This window comes from Homarus americanus, unplaced genomic scaffold, assembly GCF_018991925.1.
Source record: "Homarus americanus isolate GMGI-L3 unplaced genomic scaffold, GMGI_Hamer_2.0 scaffold48354, whole genome shotgun sequence".
NCBI lineage: Eukaryota > Metazoa > Arthropoda > Malacostraca > Decapoda > Nephropidae > Homarus > Homarus americanus.
In genome coordinates, this window is record NW_024723833.1 from 4,739,939 (window position 1) to 4,756,881 (window position 16,943).

A 16,943-nucleotide genomic window follows, 5' to 3' on the forward strand; every position below is an offset into this window, starting at 1 on the left:
TGAACTGCGTGTATTAGTTCAGTAAACAATACAGCTCCGCCGTAGCCCCGTAACTTGGTAGAATTGTTCACGGGGAAGAACAACAAGGAATGAGTTCAGTCACTTGGGTTAACTGTTCCTGTGTCATCTACAGTAGTGCCAGAGTTCAATATTTATGCAGCACAAAATTTTTACTGTGTATACTACTACGTTGAAATGAAACCCGAGTGATATATATATATATATATATATATATATATATATATATATATATATATATATATATATATATATATATATATATATATGTATATATATGCTGATTGCTGATAAGGAAAGAAGTTCCGCGCTACAGTGATTTACTTGCATATATATATATATATATATATATATATATATATATATATATATATATATATATATATATATATATATATATATCGCAGAAACCATGTAACATCAGTTTCATTAAATTGGTTATTGCTAGGTTACTAAAAAGCTTATGTGAGTGGCTCACAGCCACTATAAACCCCCCTTGACTTTTAATTTCCCTACAATTTTGACTACGGGAAAATGATTTTAATAGTAGGTGTAAAGGGTGAGGGAGGGAGCCAATACCTCGACGCTTCATGGATAGTGTTCAATACTCATGACTAAAGCTACCGCAGTACTGTACTATGTATGGATTATACAGTACTGTATAATTTCAACTTTAAATAAATTGTTTGGTTATAAAATCTTGCATACGTTCGAAATAAGTTCTGTCCATGAACTTATGTTAACTTTATGAACAAATTTTGAAGAACAAAAATAATGTCTATTTTACAAGCCATAGACGTATTATGTGGCGGCCTGAAGAACAGAGGGGCGGGACATAATACTGTATTCATATAACTTATTCGATAAAACAAAATTTGCTTCCATGATTTTCGTGCCCAAATCACCGACTGTCAGTGTTAATGTAAATTAATGTAAATGTGTGGCAACTGTAGGATGCATGTATTTTCGAATTTATACTTCAATTATGTAGTCACCATGATGGTAGAAGATAAATTGACAATAGCTGGTGACTGTGGTGGTAGGCATGCAGTATTACACCACACCTTGCCTTAATTAGTTTCAAGGCCCGAGAGAAAAAATACATAATAAACTATCTCACTGGACTTGTGGTACCTTCTCATTTTTTCACCGACTTAAATGTTTATGTGCCTTGTTGATTTCCCATGAGGCAGGTGTGACAAAATTGTGTCAACGTAATGAAACATCTGTCAGAGAACACGCTTCACGTCCCTTGAGCTTGTTACCTGGGGGATTTGTGGGAGGGGGAGGTTTAATTACACCAGATGGGAAAGATAATCATAGGGGACATACATAAGTAGACAAAGGCGTCCGCAGGATTGTTTCTATAGAGAGGAGACACCTATGTCCAGTCCGTAATTTAATGTTGCCTATGTTACTACGAAAACAATGATATATTTAATAACATTCACGTTCATATTCAACACAGTCAAAATTAAGCGATTCGACACATCATGAACTTCTTATAAATGTAAACACTGGCGCAAGTACCAAGAAGTCTGTCCGTATAAAAGCTTTTTGTAAATGTAAACACCGATTCAAATACTGTACCAACACGAGGTCTCTCCTCGTGTGAACAAACAACTTCATTCACTTTTGCCAAACACAAAGATTCAGTTCCTTTACATAAATAAACTGACGCCTCCCTGGGGTGAGTGGTTGCGGCACTACGGGGTCATGAACAGTGAGAGTGAGAGCACTGAAAGGTGAATAAACTAAGTGAATAGTGGCCTGAAGAATGACATTTGTCAAACTTCATGAGGCCCTGTTGACCACTCACGGAGGAATTACAATCTAAAACTAAAATATTTACGACAGTAGTGGTAGACAGTACCACACGTTTCTGGGAAACCATAACTACATAATACTGTAGATCTGGCCTCCAACCCTTAAACGTTTGTATGTTAATTTTTCTCTAACTGGGAATGTGAGAATGCCTTAATATTTTTATATAGGCTACAACACAAATTGAAAGCCAAAATGGCGTCGAAATTGAATTGCGCTATAGTAACTTGAGTCGTCCTGGATAAGACAAATGCATTGCCCTGCCCATTATTGAGCGCAACTTACATCAATATTGTGAAAACATTCGTATGTGTGTGTGAAAGGAAAAACACTCAACTCTTAGGCAAATAAAAGATTTTAAATGTTACAGAAAAAAGACTTGTGAATGAAATTAGTGAGGATCAGAGTGGATCACATACAGCATGTCACTAGGTCATAGACGATTCTTGAGTAAACGATTGACGATTTAAGTTAACTTAGCGTAATCCTATGGTATAAGTGGGTGGCAAAAATCGATTAAAATAGACGACCATCCAGATAGGAATTGTTCTTGTGGGAAGACACCACAGTGAGAGTCGCGTTAATAAGACTTCAAGTTTGAACAGAGGGTACAGTCCCAGCCAATGATTAGTAACACTGGATTGTGACGGAATGGCTTATCTGTTGGGAATTATCAAGGTATTCTCTATACAATAACCGTAGCTGGGAGGTTAGGGAGTGTGTGAGAACTTGGTATGGAAGGAGGATTTTAATAATTAATAATTTTATTTGAGGCAGCCTTGATATATGTTGTAATTAAGCTATACTGCGGGAGATCCCAGCCTGTTGTGTAAAAGTTTAAAATAAAATAATTAGCATTATAACATCTACTTATGTGTGGATTTTTCGTATTACTATTTCTGTACTGTACAATATATTACTAATATTTACCAAGAAACATTTAAGGTTGTTTAATTTAGAATCATATGAGCGAGTTTAGAACAACGAAAGGTAATGAAATCTACTTTTATTTGTCTTAATAACTAACTCAGCTTAAATTAGGTTTTGTTTGAAATCTTGTTAGCCTGTAATTGGTTGTGCTAGCATGATAAATATCTACCCAATAATAAATTTTATTTTTGTCCTCACTGTTGTCGCCAGCTATGAAGCCAATTCTGTAAATGTACTGTACTGTACATGCAGACGGTTCATGACACGTTGCCATCCCAACACCAAAAAGTTTAATTCAGACTAGATTGGATTCTTTGAACGCACGTGTCGTGCACATTGAAGTAAGCGTTATAATGTCCATAAAGTGTTATATTTACGATGCTTCCGCAAATTATTCAACGCTTTATTGAGATTATAATGTGAACAATAAAAGTCGTTCTTTCCACGAGCCTGTAACAAGTGATCAGTGTAAACTTTTGCATATTTAAAGGTTACTTTCATTCAGTTGGTGATGGTAGTCTATACATCTATGAGTATTAAAGGATTGCGATTGATTATGGTAATTACATCCCTGGCGATGCAACAGCTTAGGTCATATGCCGCCACATTAAACTAAAAGCTTAAAAGGCTAAAAACAAATAATGCAAGGTAAAACAACAAAACATAGAATATTAATAGCATAGAAACTTCATAAAACATTTACATGTTAAAAGATAAAACTCAAAGCTTGTGTAGAAGGCCGGCTTCCCCCACGGAGAGGACGGCCAATGCGGAGGCGGGCCAAAAGTAGTCTCCCAGTAGCGCGACAGTCCCTGCTATCCTCAGGTACCCAAAGCACTAACAAAGAGACTATGAAGGAACCTGTTAGAAACTAAGATCATAGAATTAAACATGAATCTCTGAGGACAAGAGAAGATATTGGTGGTGCTGTCGTATGCAAATTAGCCCGTTGCTGATGAACGGATACCGCGCCAGCTGGTAATACTGAACCAACTTGCTTTAGGGAAGACGTTTAATATTAGTAAATGCACAGTGTCCGTGTACGAGAACCTGGAGCCTTGTTGCTGATTTTTATCTGCAAGTATAATTAATGGGGATGGGCTGAGATTGATAATGCTCGCGGGTGGAGAAGAGGCAGGCGTCACAGGTGTTACGTCACAAAAGCTCAACTGCTTTATCCCTTCGGGTTAGGAATGAGTTAAGAGCTAACCCCCATTCCCAAGTGACATCCAACCCTTGAAACACTGAACGACTGCAGTACAAATGGAATAGAACGATCAATAACACAGAATATCAAAACTATAATATATTAAAGTAAAAACAAAATAAAATATTGCAGAGTTCCCGTGGGATTCACTTTACCAAACACTAGTTCTCTCACCCTGCACTAAATCAAAATATTTCAAAAATCAAGATTACCGTTTCACTTGTTCACCTCCCTAAGATTATCACTTGCTGGTCTCCACTTCTTTCTACGTGCAGAACAGTTCAAGCCTTATCACACTAGTATTTTGGTTCTCCGGTGTGCCGCTAAAGTGCACATCCTAGAATTTACCAGATCGTTTCTACAAATTTATTTACCTGCCGGTCCCCGCCACCTTCATCACAGTGAACAGTCTGGTCCTTGTCATCAATTGGTACTCTGGCGCATGCTTACTGGTATTCTGCTTCAGATCACATTCTGTTCTGCAATAGGAGAAACCAAGGAGTGTGTTAAGCGTTGTCAAGCTGGTCTGGTTCAATCAACTTATATTTACGTTCTAGAATTAGTTTACCATTCGAAAAACGAAATCTATTACAAAGAGACTTTGTAATAGATTTTGTTTTTCGGATGGTAAACTAATTCTAGAACGTAAATATAAGTTAATTGAACCATACCAGCTTTCACATTCCAAATACAATATGCACAGTGGTTAATACAAAATAAACAATAAGAGAAACCAGAAAGTGTGCTAACCGTTGACAAGCTGGTATGCTTCTGGGCGGCTGACAGTCTGAGAGACTTGTAGTGGATCCCTCCCCTACAAACGCTGTTTGTCGCTGCCTAGCCGACCCCACCAATTCCCCAGTGTATGCCTCGTGGTCTAGGTCAACCAGCGCCGCCATACACCACGGAGCGGGGGTCAACTGCTAAGACACGCCTACCCCCGCTATTTAAGACCTGACCTCGTGGTGATCTGCCTCTTTCTACCTACAGCCGCAGCCAGCAACACCTCCTCCTCCGCCTGCCTGGCGGTCATCCTCCTCCGCCTGCCTGGCGGTCCTCTCTCCCGCCGGCGAGCATGGCGACCCACAAGCTGTCCTCCTCTGAGCACCCTCACCAACCAGCTCTCTCTACATCACGCTTGTAACCACGCTGCCTTCCCAGCACCAAGCTGCATTGTACATCCAATACAACATGTATATAGAGAGCACATTGTGAGTTTCTTTTCTCCATCCCATCCTGAGTGAGAACCCAAATATCACGTACCCCACAGACTCTCACCCCTAAACTGGTCAGGTCACCTACATTCTCAACGATGACTCGAACCATAATGCTCGCTCGACTCATTGGTTTACTCCCTGCTCCCTTTCCTTTACCAACTCAACAAACGGCTACAAATCATTACTAAATACATGAATATGTTATGGGACCGTAACAACAATACCAGAGACCAAATAAAATTATTTTATAAAATAATTTCCGTTCGATACAAACGTTAGCTGGGGCCCGGCAGGACGCCCACACGCAAACAAGACCCACCTGCCTCCTACGCCTATGGCTTTGACCTCTCAAATAAATGATTCGCCGTTCTGCTGTTATCTGCCACTCCCATTGTAGTGCCCTGAGTGTGACAAGTGTTAATTTGGTTATTTTTCGTTATCCACCCATCACCTTTTTTCACATGAAAAATATATTTTTTCGCTAGTTTTCTTGCCATTTTAGATGATTCTGACATTTATCTTCGGGGTAAATCATTTTTTTTTTTTTAGGTTAAGTTAGGTTAGGTTGGTTGGTTAGTTCCTTTTTGTGAAAATTAGCAGTCTGTTAAAATGCACATGTTCGTTTTTTGCAAAAAAATTTAATTTGCAAAAAAATTGAAGGTCAGGTTTGAGTAATACACCAAAAATAAACCATTCTCAAACCAAAGGAACCAATCAACCTGACCTATTCTCATACCAAAGGAACCAACCAACCTAACCTAACCTAACTAAAAAGAAAAAAGAGATTTGCCCCAAAGATAGATGTCAGAAACATCTAAAACGGCAAAAAAACAAGCAAAAAATATATTTTTCATGTGAAAAAATGGTGATGGGTGGATAACGATAAATAACCGTTAATTTTGTCAGTTGTGATTGAAATTTGAATTTAAATAGCATATGTCCACCCTTTTGTGCTGTCCTCAGTAAGCGAATGTCAACTGTACTGTACAATTTAGATTCATGTCATCAAAGAAAACTGAACTTGAAATCTATTGTTTCTTTTTTACAAATGCAAATTGTTTGCACAATGAAAGACGTGTATTGTTTGCTTAATTATTATGGTAAATATGTTGCATAATTTATCATGGTAAATAAGTGAAATTTTGATGTGCAATAGAAGAAATGAGGTATGTTTAGTAAATAGACCCACAGGTAAGATTGGGTTAATAATCTCACTTAAATGATCATGAATTACCAAAAAAACGAAATATGTAATGGGAGATAATGTATTTAGATTTGTCAGTGATTTGACGTCCTATGGGACCCTAACCCTCTTGCGTGAGTGCTGTTCCTGCGGTGCACCTCAGAGTCTTAGGCAGACGAGTTTAGACATGTAGGAAGGCGATGTATTTTGGCTATTGTTTGAGGGAGTCGACTAATTACGCCAATGTGTTGGGAAGACTAAACCAATGGAGAATAAGTCGTAAATTACCCGCTGGGAGCGAGTTCAAGTGCCAGTTTGGAGTTCAGGTTCCAAGTCTAAGCAAGGTACTCATTCAAGTTTAAGTCAAGAGCTAAAGGTTTTAAATCGAGCTCCAGTTTCAAGTTTGAGAACCACAGGAGCCTAGCAGGAAGGACTGAGAAAGGTCCCCACAGCTTAACTTGAGGCTCTCCTGAAGGTATTTTTGTTGTGTGAAATTGGTCCAGGATTGAAGATTCTACGAGTTACATGAAGACAATACATTATAGCAGGTGTTTTTTTTCAGGTGCCAATACCGGTACCTCATTACTCTTGTGTTTGGAAGTACTATTTGTAAGAAAAAGTAAGATTCTTTATCGTTGTTTCCTAAATCTTATATATTTCTTCAATGTCATTATTTGCTTATTATATTTTCCTCTTAATTCTGTTCTCAGCTGAGCTTAATTATACAGTATTCTGTTTAATGGATTAACCTGGGAAAACCATATCGTTCTTTAACAACACCTCTTTTTTTTTCTTCTTTTTTATCATATTCGCCACTTATCAGCTTACTAGCCGCTTGGGCGCTCTAGCCAGTGTTAGTACATGAGGAAACCTGGGAACCTGTGGTGTTTGGTAGGGTTACACTGGATAACACCCTTCTCACGTGTGTCTGGGTCGAGACTCGAACCCTTGACTATTGGTGAGGGTTATGCGAGTTACCGCTGTACCACCAATTATTAAACTTACACAGTAGACTGCCACCACCCAGGCTTTTATTTAGAATATAACTTCTATAAGTCAAAAGGTTTAGGTAACATGGTAAACACCCAAGCTTAGGCACATAGGTTACAGTGTTTATTTTCTGAGAACCAATTGTTAGGAGAGGTGATACTCACAATCTACTAAATCAATATTTATTCAAATTAAATGTGAATAGTATGACAATGTGAACCTTTATCCACAACAACAAAAACTAGGTTCAATCACTGATTGCTATACTGCAACACTCAGTCAAGAACAGACCACTAGGTCTTACTTTATAAGTAAAAAATAGATCTTCATTTATTTGTTACAACATCAACCAACTGTAACACTAAGACAACATGGACCACCTTGTCTTACTTTAAAAGTAACAAAAATAGATCTTCAATTAACATTCAATACTTATCCCTCCTTAAGGGTATTATTATAGGTCATTGACAATAAAGATGGTCACTTTACTCACTTGCTAATAGCACAGTGATATTAATACATTACTTATAACACCATGTTATTACTGAATGAACAACATGTAAACGTATACCCAGCCATCTCACCTGTGAGTATGGCTGATCTACTCACCTAGATACACACTACTTCTGTGGGTAATAATATTTAGAGCAACCTGCTCTCACAGGAACATGTAGTGTACCAGCATCTCAGTTGGGAGTATACTGTACAAGCTCTAATACTGGTAATAGCAATATTTTATGGTTTCAATACTAAATCTGGGACAATTATATTTCTGCTAATTATCCCCAATCATGTACAAGAACACTACTTTGCACATATAATCAAGATTAGTACACCAGGCTCAGCTGTAACCTCGCTAAACTCCGACTTGCGGTGATTGTGAGCCCACTCTCATGTGGCTGGCTTTCAGGGCACGTCACTCCCCCTGAATTTAATCTCGCTGAATTAAAGACATCCTGCTTTGGAATCTTACTGGTAGGCAGCTACCTCTCCCTGGTAGCTGGAGGTATCAGCGGCAACACACACACCGTGCCTGAGATATGGAGAAGCGTCAAAAAGAAGTGTAAACTCAAATACAACTTATCACACAAGTCTGGCAAGGAAGACGCGTGGAGGCAACAGACAGTATCTAGTTACGTTATGTTGTCACTTGGCGCATAAGGCTTTCAACTCTGTTCCAACATGAACACTGATATTCAACAAAGTTCAACCGAGTTAAATTCACTTAACATGGTTAGCGCAAAGCACTATACCCTTTCCACGTTAACCTGGTCCATAAGCCCTGCTCCTCATCTATAGTTACAAATAGCCGATTGGTTCCCCTGAGCGTTTTACCTCCCCCGGACTACACGTATATAAGCACGTATTTATATCAACCTTTTATGATTAATATTTAAAATTTTCTAACATCTTCTTTTAAGTGCTAATGCCTTAAAATCATTTGCATTTTGATAGTTCAGATATTTAACAATATTTTGGATAATAACAGGTCTGGTTACCAATTGTGAACACATTTAGTTTGAATTTTCTATGAATCAATTAGTATATGGGCCAGGTTAGCGTGGAAATACTATAGATACATATCTGAGATATGGTGGAGGGGTGTCAAAAGTGACTCTCCTCCCCTGCGCCCTCGGTTATACAGTATACTGTATCAGGAAAATGGCAACTCGGGCATGTCGAAGGTGCCGCTTCATGCATTTACATACATTTCATTTAAATCAGTTGCTGTACATTTGGCTATGAAAATCAGTGTTCTGGATCAGATTAATTTCTTAAGTCTATTGTTTATAATATAATCGGTGTTCAAGTGTGCAAGGCCATAATGAAATTGACGTCAAACACAAGCTGATAATGTTCATTTTTATAACGTCATCAAAACTGAACAAGGGCACACTGAGAGTTCACCATTATATTGTAGGCAAAAGGAATTAGACAGTTTCGTTTCAGAAGAGTAATTACTTTCCAAAACATACAACTGACAATAATTTCAATACAATCATCAGATTCTCTGATGATCGGGAATCAAAATGATCTAACTTCAGTAGCAATTGGAAACTCAGAATGTACCTCAGGACGACATCGAGATTCATCACTCTGACTGGCAAACTCTACACTGAACTTATTTGACAATTTTACTAAAAGTAAATACAGTTGAAACTTTCAACATCACTCACAATGGATCTTGAATGTTTCATCTGTAAGTATACAGTACATATCTAACTTAATGTAATACATACGCAATCATTCTCAATTTTAAATCTCCGAATATCATACGAGATAATAAAAGATATCAGAGTCTCGGCACTAAAGAGAAAACGGTGGACTCGGGGATACTGAAGCGGTGAGAAAACAGATTTCTCAAATGGGGGACTCAATAATGAAGTTATAGCTTCATTTTTTATGGACTATTGAGCATAATATGAATCGTCTGATATTACGTTAACTAACATGTACGACCATGGTCAGTACAGCTTCCTTGAAAATGTTTCCATAATGTGGGACCAGTTTTCCCATTGACTCCCATTATACAATTAGATGTGCTCACAAGGAAATTTTTTCGGCAAAAATACGTAATACAAGCATACATGTGAATGAATATAAACATTTTTAAACACATACATTGATTACTTCATGATGTACAGTAACATGATAATTAATACACACAACACTTGAACTTAACTCACCATAAACGATGTTGAGTGCCGCATGAGATGGGAGGTGAGGTGGTGCGCTCGGAGTTACCTCCTTAAAACATCAAGTTTAATGTCCAACGTAATTACTTTATGAGAACTTTTAGCACCACTGCTTTCACTTGAACTATACAGTATAGTCTCTTTCCACTCAACAGTAACACAGTTCTGAACACAGATGCAAAACCGAACAAGCTGGAGTGAAACTGAGCACCGCTGGCGTCGGTGCGCCTTCCTCCACCATATTATAGCAACCACCAAGAAATTCACAAGAAATAAAGTTTAATTTGGGTGAATTTTTTTGTTCTATATCACTGTTTTTATGTTTGAACAACTTTAAAATTTACCCAAATTCCTTAGGGCAAATTTTTTGGTCGTATCCTGAATTCATTTGTCATAATTTCCAAATTCTGAAAGTGCGAATTTCCATAACCAGAGTTTCCATAACCCAGGGGATGCCTGTACTGTACCTGTATATTTAATGTATCACCATAAATTTTTCATAGTAAACCTACTGGTAACTCAAGGAATGAACAGCAAAGTTGTGAGTTCTAATTGTTCTAATAAAAAACTCTACATTCTCTGCAGGAAATACACTGTACAGGTATTGTCTACAAGCACCTGAAAATGGAAAATAAAGGAAAAGATGTTCATCATTGTTTTACAGCTATTTTCCTTGCTTGTGTGGGTTAGCTGTGGTTACCTGATAGCAGCTGTCCATGCTACTCTTTTGTCATGCTCTTAACTGTTATGTTATTTTTTACCTTCTCTCTCCATGTCATTCTTGGCCTACCCTGGCTCTCCTCCACTCCACATTATTAGCGAAGAGATTATGAGCTGAGAATGGGATATACAGGTGTAAGGCTGTAATGTTGACAGTAACTCCTGAGTGTTTGTTTTTATCTTCATCCAAAATCACTGAACACTGACACAAAGATAATGTAAAAAATAAAAAAATACCTCACTGATTTAAGGTGTAATCTGAAAAATCAAACACTTTAAAGGATATTTGGAATAGGGCACTTTATTTTAATGTTAAACACTGGGATATACAGATACAGTAATGGTTATGAAGCTAAGACAGATTACTTGTCACTCACTTCTTAAGTAAAAATAAAAATATCGAACAGCATCGGCATTACAAATTGTTTACCCGGTAACTCGTAAGTAGGATATGCTTCATAAAGATTTTATTTGCTGAATAAGATGGTAAGCCAAAACATTAAATGAGCTACTGTACTTCCAAAAGTGCCCTAGGCATTAAAACACTTTATAATTTGGGTGGAGACTGCTGGTTTACAAAAAAATTGCATATTCATACTTCAAATTACAGTATCAGGATGCTTAAAATACTCCTACAATAAACTTGAAAATTAAATTACAATAATACGGGGCTTCTACTGTGAACTGAGTGAAGCGAGATGTTGATTGAAGCCATTAAGATGATACACTTCTTCACTCAATGGGTGAGGTACCCTTTTACTTTCACTCAATAGATGAGGTACCTTTTTACTTTCACGCAATGGATGAGGTAGTACAGTACACCTTCTCTTTCGCTTGCTGGGTGAGGTGGTACACTCTTTCTGCCAATCAGTGGGTGAGGTTACACATTTACTCCATGGATGACTTGGTAAAATTTCTATTACTCGAATGCTTGAGGTGGTACATTTTCTTTTACTCGATGACTGAGGTGGTACACATTTTCTTTCACTCAATGAGTAAGGTGGTACACAGTATTTCTTTCACTCAGTAGGTGAAGTGGTAGTTTTTCTTTATTCAGTGAGTGGTTCAAATATTTATTTCACTGAATGGTTGAGGTGGTACAGTTTTCTTTTTTGAATCTGGGAGGTGTACTGTACAGCTGGGGAAATTTCTGAGAGCTACAACCACCCTATAAATGGAATACCAATGAGCTCGAAGCAGCAGGTAGAGTTCTATTATTCTGGTAACACTGTGCAATGGGGGAGGGGGATGGGAAGTGGATGGCTTGGGGTTAGGGTGATGGTGGTCATCGGGTTTTGTGCAGGAGGAAGTTGCCAAGTATTGTTTCTCTATACAATAATAAGGATAGATGAGGGCAGACAGGACCTAATATGAGTTAAGAGCATTGTCATAAGTCAGAGCTAATAATAAGCTTTAATACTTTTGTGATCCTGACAATATCTCAGTTGCATTGTGATTAGCTATTGACAGTGTTAACATCACCTCTGCATGGAAAGCTTCAATATTTTACAATATGTTGTCCTTTCCTCCCTTAATCTCTCTTTCTCTCTCTCTTTCTTGCATACATATATATATATATATATATATATATATATATATATATATATATATATATATATATATATATATATATATATATATATATATATATATATATATATATATATATATATATATATATATATATATATATATATATATATATATATATATATATATATATATATATATATATATATATATATATATATATATATATATATATATATATATATATAAAAACAAAGAAATAATACCCGCACGTTCTGTTTCGTGTTTCTACATTCTCGGTACCCGCCAGAACCGGAATTCCCACTTCTGCGGGTGCATCTACTCATATCGGGGGAGCGAGCGGCGGGCAGAGTGCGCCTGAAATCGCGCCAGTCATCAAAACATTACAGTTCTTCACCACACAGCGGCCCAAGTCAGTGATAGTGAGGATATGGACTTTGAGGGTTTTACAAAGGCCCTGCAAGCCTCTGTGGTGGATAGTAAGACAATTGATACAAGTGATACAGGTGAGGGCCAATAATCTGCCCTCCGCCCCGGAACAACCCCATCCCGTGTGCCCAGCCATCTTTTCTACTAATGTAAGTGTTAAAAACCTAATATTATTGATATTTCTCTTAATTATTAATTGTGTGTGCATACCATCATAAAATTAAAGTTATTTTTACTAGCGTAGGTATTGTGTCTGAAAAAGTGGAGTTTGGGGAATTGGCCCAGCCTCTATTTCAATTAATCCCATATGTTCTGTTGTTCACTTCAGCGTTTCCCACTTCTGCGGGCCTCCGTGGGTTCAATTGACCCGTAAAGCGGGGTTACAAAATAAATATATATATATATATATATATATATATATATATATATATATATATATATATATATATATATATATATATATATATATATATATATATATATATATATATATATATATATATATATCTGAGTCATAATAACCTCTTCTACCAAGTAGTCATAATAACCTCTTCTACCAAGTACATCCATAATTAATCAGCAGAAATCAGTAACATGACAACTGTATGCTGCACACACTCAGACACCCCTACCACCTCCTACCACCCAACCCCCTATTACCAGATGATGGACTTTCCCCAGCTGTACATATTTTCTCTCACCCAGTAAGTGTGAGTTTACAGGGAAGATGATACAGGTAAACCTCAATAAATGATGGGGTTAGGTTCCTGAAATCCCATCGCCAAGTGAATTATCGTAGATAGGGAGCATTATAACATAGGGTTCAATGGGATACGTTCCCAGCCAGTCCCCAAACACACATGTTTCACTGACAAAAAAATTGCTACACCTATAAATTCAATAGAAAACAATTAAACAATACTCACCACATCATGAAGAATGAGCCGGGTCATCATCACATGACCCCTTCGAGGCTTAGGGGACTCTTGTAGGTGGAGTGGAAACATCACTCTGACTCCCACACAGCCTCTGGGGAGTCTCATGCCACTTCACAATGTCAAGCTTCACCTCTGAGACATGGTTGTCTTGGATACCTTGACCTTCCCAGACATTTTCAAAGTTACACTGCTCACTTCAGTCACAAAAAAGAGCAAAAGCACTAATCATAAAAACAGAGTGAACAATGACAACGTAAAGACAATCATAGTGGCCGACACTGCTCACATCAAATTCACAAGAACAGAGGCGAAGCACTTTAGTCACAAAACAACAGAAAATATCACTTCACAGTCACCATAACACAGTTCAATCTAAATGTTAGTGCTGTCCTCTCACTATACAGAAAAAAAAAATGATAAGCACAATGTACATACAGCCAACGATGCTGAACGATAATCAATGCAGGGAGTTACGATTGACAAAGGACCAAGCGCAGGACTACCCGGTATAGTGCGTGGGTTGGCCGTGTGGCGGTGTGCGGGTAGATATTACCACGGCTGACAAGTGCAACCAGAGATGTGTTACCTTTGGTGGTGTATCGGGTTAAATATTGTTTCCTTATAAAATATCACTGACTTGTCATAGAAAAATATAATTTGCATTGCTGGAATCCTTACAAGACAGTGATTAATTTGAATACAGTATATACAACCCATAGTTTGCATTAGAGATAAAAAAATTCCAACCAATGGATATCGATGGATATTCGATTGATATCATTAAAGCAAATTTTTTTAAATATATATAGCAAGAGGGTCTTAATTCATGACCATCGTTAAAGCGGAATATCGTTGAACAAGACATCGTTTATCGAGGTTTACCTGTACGGTGATTAAGGGTGCCACAGTTCCACTGACGGCAAACAATGTTAAGGAAAATACTTAAAACATGAACATAATATGACCAACTATATAGCAGACTCCTAAACATAAAAGAATGAGGGCCTAACTCTTCTTCCTCAGTTACAATAATCCAACTCACTCCTTACCTACTTAGTGATCCAACTCTCCTTGACTATTTATGATGACTAAGTCCAAGTCTCCTTGCCTAGTTAGGGTAATCTGGTGCCTTTGCCTAGTTACAAATTCCTGAACCTGTCCTTGCTTAGTAGAAAGGTCTGAATCTTCTTGCTTAGTTAGGATTACCTTGTCTGCCACAGGGTAGTGGTGATAAAACTGGGTACGAAAAATCAGATGTAATGCAGTGACAGGGATTAAGGATTATTTATGGAAAGATAATATTAGGCGGAATACAGGGAGAAAGTCAGTTAATCCCTTCACCGTGGGGATGCCAATTTTAATGTCTTTTGGCTGATGCCAGATAATATTTTATTTGGTAAAAGCCAGACAATTTTATACAGCGAAGAGGCAACCCCATACACAAGGGGTTAAGAGTAGCATGAATATTGATTTAGAATTTTTTTGAGAAATTCAGTAGCAAAGGACTGCATAATTCATGTGCCTGGGCAATTTACAAAGCTGATATTCAACGTTCCCTGAATGATTAAATTATCTAACATCACATAATTTACTTATACGAGAGCATAATATGCAGTATGACAGAACAGGGCCTCTGTAAAGAATAAGAATTATATGTAAGAAGTAACAGTCGACTTAGTGGCCAGTTAAAGGTTCAATTTTGAGTCAGATCAAGATGAAACATTGCTAAATAGATGTGTCATGTTTATGCTGATGAGAGGCTATAACTAGTAAAGAAAGTAACATTTATTACAGTTGGTAGTGTTTTGAATTTCAAATCCCTGAGATATAAGGGAAATCCTGACTCCTGACTCAACACATGAGTTCAATCCAAGCTCCCAATCCGTGAGACACGAGTTTGATTCAGCTCTCAACCTAGGATTAAGGAGTATGGTCCAAATTCCCAACCCAACCAAGCAGAGTTCCAAAGGTGTTATTATAAATAGTGTGTACAAAGTCAATTACCCAGGTATGCCTGCCTCCAAACTAAGCTGACCCTTCTCACACTGGGGTGGTTACCATGTTACAGAACTATAGGAGATGATATGATATGAAGTATTACTACAGCACAGTAGTGTACGGGTACTTACAAATTAAGTGGTAGCTAATGGTGGAAACTAGTAAAATAAATATAAATGATAGAAGGCAAGTAGACAAGTAAAAAATGAAGTGTTAAAGTAATAACACTCAATTGCACTTAGAAACCTACAGTATTTGTGAAATATGACTGGACATAAAATTGAAGTTTACAATATAGAAAAAAAAATGAGAGATCATCAGGAAAGACATGGAAGTAGAAATTTCAAGAGCATTGTAAAAGCTGCAAACAAACTGAGAGAAAAAATCCATAAAGTCTGGAATGGCAGAAGCATTGCAAGTAGCTAAGGTGTATTTCATAAAAAGTATGTTTTTTTTTTAAGTCTCTCAGGGTTTCATATACATTTCACATAATATATATATAAACGTTTTATGAATGAATACCCTGAGAGTTAAGTTCATAGACTTGACATCATAAAGGCTGATAAGATATGTGAGGGATTTGTGGCACTGCAAAGAGTAATGAGATTTTTTAATTAACTTTACTGGATGAAAGAAGCAGTAGGGTGGTATGGGTGCTACAGTATGTACATAAAAAAAAAATATCAAAGGGCATATCTGTGTAAAGTGGACGATGATGTAAAGAGAAAGAATAGAAAAGGATTGTGTGGAAAACCTAAAAATTTTATCAGAGCATGAAAGACTGAGCAAAATTCTCATGTCTTACAAAAGGATTAAAATAAACATATACAGTATTACCCCGCTTTACGCGATTTCTCATTTACGCGGTGCCTCGCCAGAACCGAACTTTCACTTTCCGCGGTGCATCTACTCATATACACGGGAAGCGGCGCGGGCAGAATGCGCACAAGGTCGCCCAGTCATCAAAACATTACCGAGTTCTTCACCCGCCACCCACCACAGCCGGCCTAAGTCAGTGATAGTGATAGTGAGGATATGGACTTATATGGACTTTGAGGGGTTTGACAAAGAGGCCCTGCAAGCCTATGTGGTGGATAGTGATACAATTGATACAAGTGATACAGGTGAGGGCCAATAATCTGCCCTCTGCCTCGGAACCAACCCCCCCCATCCCCGTGTGCCCAGCCATCTTTTCTACTAATGTAAATGTTAAAAAAACTAATATTATTGATATTTCTCTTA